The following is a 5,659-nucleotide window of genomic DNA, read 5'->3' on the forward strand; positions in this document are numbered from 1 at the left end:
AGGCTCCCCCCTGCTCCGGGACGCCCAGAGCCGGGGCACAGCGGCGTCGGGTGCTGATACTCTCCGGGAGATCTCCCCCTCCGGGCGGCACCCCGGGGGCTGGTGGAGGTGTGTCCGGCCGCTGGTGCTGCCAAAGCTGCTGCGCGACCCCGCTCAACACGGCTCAGCTCTCCCGGAGCTGTGTTCAGCAGTGCCCGGTGCTCAGAGCCAAAGGCGTCCTGTGAATGCAATGACCACCCGAGAGGGATTTGCTGTGCAGGTGTTCAAATATTCCCGCAGAAGAATAAATCAAGGGAGAAGATTTGTGTTATTAAAGTAACAACGAGCAAAGAACAGGCTTCTTGTGAGGAAACGACTACTGAAGCCTTGCTGGGGGACGTTTCAGTGCTGGTAGGAGAACTGCAGTTGCTTTTCCTAACTTTGAGTGCTGCGAAGTACTTCATTCAGTCCTACTCAAAGGCACACCAAAGGGTTTCATGGAGAGCAGAAGTCTAAGCCTTTTAAGTGTGATGTGATCACTGTTGTCCTAGAAAATTTGCTTATAGCTAGGAGTATCTGGCCACCGCCCTGCCAAAAGTTGAGCTCTGCAGGAGGAGTAATGCTAACACATAATGCTACTGCTGGTGGCTGCAGCCTGTAGTTACTATGTATTTCTGTATGTTACTCTTCCTCTTCAAAGCAGAGCAGTAAAGGGTTGCTGTGTCTTCTCAAGAATATGCTGATATGAAGGACAGTGCCAAGCTGGCCCATTATAGGAAAAACAACTGCAGGTGTCTGTCCCCAGGAGAAAATCTGCCTCCCTGGGGCAGCTCATCACCTATCAGCAGTGAGGAGCAAAAGCCCAGGACTGCATCTTCTCCTGCCCCTGGGGAGAGAGAAACAGCTGCAGAGGAGGGCAGGAACCATAGCTCTTCCTTTCTCGCACACAAAGGGGTGGAGAAGGTAGAGAGTGGAGGAAGGCCCCTGCCCCTCCATGCACTCTCAGCACAATTTGTGCCTCGCGGCATTTACAGCAGCATGGACTGCTAGTGGGAAGGGAACCAGACTGAGTTCCCTCTTCAGCTCTGCTCCCTTGCGTGAGCTTGGAAACAGGCTTCTCCATGACTCAGTTTCCCCACTTGCAAAATATCCATAGTGCAAACTATTTTATGAAATTCTGGGGAAAACTGAGATAGCTGGCATTGTCCAAGCCAGTCAAAATCTAACTAAAAGAAAGCCAAATTCAGGATTTACGGTGTGATTAGCAAGCAATCCCAGCAAACCCATTCTGTCTGAGCAATACCTACCTGAGGGTATCTTGTTGTAGAGTGTTGCTACTGGGAGATTGTTATTCACAGCATTCACAGAATTTAGTATGCAAACACAGTATAACCAACCAATGGTAAATTAAAACACAGTTTTGCTGCAACAAATGATTTTTTCAGTGAAAAAATAAAAGGAGTTTTGGGTAGGGAAAAAAAAATAGGACTTGATTTTGCTTTTTGTTTGAGTTGGAGAAAGGTCATTGCCTTCAGTGAAGTTACTCTCGATTCCATTGGTGAGACAGTCATCAGATTTGTGGACTGAAAAGTACATTCTGCTATTCCTCAAGCAAAAGAAATAACCTTCGTGTCTTGTATTTAATATCTTTCTGTTTTCCAAGCACCATCATTTCTTGTATTGTTGGTGAGTAAAAACACGAGGTTAGCATTTGATAATCTATTATAGATTATCAAAACTATAGAGGTGGGGGTTTTTAACAAAATAGAGGTATACAAAGAAGAGTTCTGATTATTATAGCAATTATTATTATTTTCCTCATATCTATTTTAAGTTAAAAACACAGCGCATAGTCTGGATAATTTAAATAATTTTTAGATATTTACTTTGCTCTAATCTGGGTATGCAGCATGTTAGTTTTTACTGTAGTTTAGAAATCTGTTGGACCAATATGAAAGGACTGAGAAACTGTTGAGCCTCCTAAGAGCCTAGTAATTTTTTTTTTTTTTTTACAGGTTTTTTTTTTCATCATTCTTAAACTGGTTTTACAGTAAATGAACCATGAATAGAGGTAACTGTCTTTAGTAGCTGGTTGTCAAGTACCAGATTTTTAAGTCTCTGTAAAATGCGACCTCTGAAGTAGTATATTCTTATTGCAATGAACTGGGATTTGCAGATGTTACTTCCAATAATGCCAACATAAACTTACCAATCTGCTTGTAGCATACAGTCTTAATATTGAGGTCAGAGTGAAGCCTATGACTGGCTTTGGAAGGGATATAAAGTTTGGAGGAGTATATTTTCCTCATTGTGGAGGGATTTGCAGGTGTAAACACTGCAGAGAATGTGTATCCACTGCTTTTTACTGGAAAAAAAGACAAGATGCTTCAGGGTTCCACTGATGGTTTCCAGAATCACTTATATGCTTAAATTCACCATGCTGAAATTAGTCATGTGTGAGAAATTGGTTTCCTGTGAGCATAGAATTTGTTTGGATTTACACAGTTGCAACTAAAGCCAGTGAAGGCTCTTTAGTAGTGGAAAAACTGGTGCACGAGAGTGTCTTCCAGTGGTCAGATGCACTAGCTTAATTCTGGGGCCATACCAAATATGCGTTTCTGTGGGCAGAGTCTGCTTCAGTACATTAACTGTCCCTCCTGTAAGCCCCTGGTTGAATTACTATGTGCTGCTCACAGTAAAGCTTTCTGCTTTAGTGGGCATCAGTCAGCGCAGACTGCAGCAAGATGACTGCAGGAGCATGACTTGAGCGTGCCATAAGAGGTGGTGCAAGCGTGCATGCATGTGTTTTAAATATTCCCTCTTCCCCCGTCCAGTAAACCCATGGTTGCCTTCTCAGAGGCAAGATGCAGGAAGAGTACCAATGTTAGGAAAAGGCATCTTTAACTTTCCATTTCTTCACTTCCTATTCCAGTGGCAGACAGTCATACTTCTCCTCTGCACCCACTCACTCTGCCCCACTCCAGTCTCTGCTCATGCTAATCATCACTTGCTTGTTCCATCTCTCTAAGTTTCTTCTGAGCACTGTGCATATGAGAAGAGGCTGAGAGCGCTGAAGAAAAGAAGGCTCAGGGGGGTTCTCATCAATGTATATAAATACCTGAAAGGAGGGTGCAAAGAGGATGGAGCCAGACTCTTTTCAGTGGTGCCAGTGACAGGTCCAGAGGCAATGAGCATAAACTGAAACATGGGAGGTTCCCTCTGAACATCAGGAGGGAATTGTGAGGGTAACTGAGCACTGGAATAGGTTGCCCAGAGGGGTGGTGGAGTCTCCATCCTTGGAGATATTAAAAAACCGTCCAGATAAGCCCATCCTGAGCAACCAGCTGTAGGTGGCCCTTCTTGAGCAGGGGGGTTGGACCAGATGACTCTTCCAACCTCAACCATCCTATGATTCTGTGATCCTGCTGTCAGACAAAGCATTAAGTTACTCTCCCCACTTTTCTCTTGCTTTTCAGCAGTTCACGTAGTTCCCCACCCTGCAGCCTTCATTCCTCTCAAGCACTCTGACACCTTGCACAGGGAGGCTCATCCTCTTCAGTGGCGATCCTTCCCCATTACCCCAAAATCAAGGGCACAAGGAGAGCTACTTGAGAGCTGCATTTAGCAAAGTTTCTCCAGAGCTGTGTCTTCTTATTCCTACAACTTATTCTCTGACATCAACTTAGATGTTATATCTAAGCAAGGGAAATCCATGTGAGAATGGGCAGGTGCCTGCAATGCTGTCTGAAATCAATAGCAAAGTTGTCACAGAATTCAGTAGGAAGAGGGCAGAAAGCCAGATACTGGGATGTTAAGGAAACCGAAGTATTGACTGACTGATGAAATAACTTATCACTGATATCCATTCAGAAAAATGGACTGTGAATAGCAAGCAACACAGTTTAGGGTGTGACATGACGTTTTCATCAAGCTCAGTCTGCAAAGTCAAAATATGGTTTACATTCACATCCTTTATTAAAATTCTAGATGCTGTTGATACCTGGGGTGGGTAAATTCCTATGAACAAAGTCTCAAGCTAGACAGTCAACAACTCTTAGAGATCTTTTGGGGCAATGTGATTTACACCAATGTTGCGGGTTCTGAGTGGCATTCCTGAGCTCCTGGCTCTGCTGCAAATCTCAGGTGTGGTCTAGGGCAGGTAACTCAAATCCCCCACTTTAGTTTCCCAACCATTAACAGAAATGAAGAGGGACTTCAAAATATTGCAAGGAATACATACAACTGGTTGTTCTTTTGTTATTAAATGCAGTTTTAGGCCATGTTCTTCTGCAACTAAGTTCATTATGCTTTGGGAGGGTGGAAGGTCTCATGCGGACCTGCAGCCTAAGCAGCAAGAAGGGCTGCATGGTTGGGTGATGAAACATAGTCTGCTTCATTTCGCTTGCACTGAGCCTGTCTTCAAGGTGGTCCTCAAAGACAGCCACCAGCAGAGCGGTGTGGCAGCATGCAAACATGCAGCATATGCACAATATGAGCCACAACTTGGTTTGTGAACATTGACAACTGGAATTGGGGGAAAAAATTACCTAGAGAAATTTGATTACTAGGACTAACACAGGCTCTCTCGGGTAACTGGAAAACCATAGTTTGTCAAATAGGTTGGTGATCTCAGTCCAGCCCTTGATGGATGAGTGAATGTCCATATTGCCATAATCCATGGACTGGATCAGCAGAAGCAGAGGCTAAAGGCTCAAACAGTCTCTCTAAACTGAGGTGTTTTAACAGTGAAGCCATCATTTCTGAATAAACTGGTCTCTAATCCATGAAAGCACTTCAGGAGTATTAGAAGCCAAAATAACGTGTTCACTTTGTCATTCAGCATCACAATCCTTGCACCAACTGTGCTTCACATTTCTAGTATTTTTACATCACTCACTAAAAACTAGGTGGAGAGACAGTGATCAAACATCAGGTAACACTCTAAGTAGAAGAAAAGGTGTATACAGAAGTGTTTGTTGGTAACTGGGTGACAGATAAATGCTTTATTAGTCAGGTAGCATACTGCTTGGATGACATTACCAATTCTTGAAGTATTTATAATGTGCCATTGAAAACAGAGAGATTTAAACTAAAATCTTGCAAAGGCTTAAAAACCACATGTTTAGCTTTACACTTTGTAGGTAGTTTCACTGAGGTCAATGAAACTATTCACTGTGGAAAGCTAAGAAGATGTGTAAATCTCTGCATCATTAAACATTTTGCTTGATTATCTCCCCAGGGACTGGAAACAGGGATTGGCAGCTATCACACATACAGGCTAAAATACCAGTTTGTGTCTTTGAATATTGGCCTAATTGAAAAACAGCACTAAAAATTGTGGAACAATCCTGGCCTTTTTTCTGAACTTGCAGTGGGTGCTGTGTGGCTACAAACTCCTCCCTGCACTCCCCCCAAACAATTGAGATTTGCTTACCCATGGCTAAGAAAAGTAGGTGTGTTTTGACTGGCAAAATAAGTATTTTTAACTGCTTTAAAAAAAGAAAAGAAAGTGTTTGACACAATGGGGCGGGGGAGGTCATGTTGTACAGACGGACGGACGGCTTGAAAGAAGCCCCTCTGCGAGGGTCGGGAGGGTGCTGCACCATCGATGCTGCTGCTGCTGCTTCTTCTGCTTCTGCTGCTTCTTCTTCTTCCCCTCCCCGCCCCCCCCCGGCTGAAG

Source organism: Aptenodytes forsteri, unplaced genomic scaffold (assembly GCF_000699145.1).
Source record: "Aptenodytes forsteri isolate BGI_AS27 unplaced genomic scaffold, ASM69914v1 Scaffold387, whole genome shotgun sequence".
NCBI lineage: Eukaryota > Metazoa > Chordata > Aves > Sphenisciformes > Spheniscidae > Aptenodytes > Aptenodytes forsteri.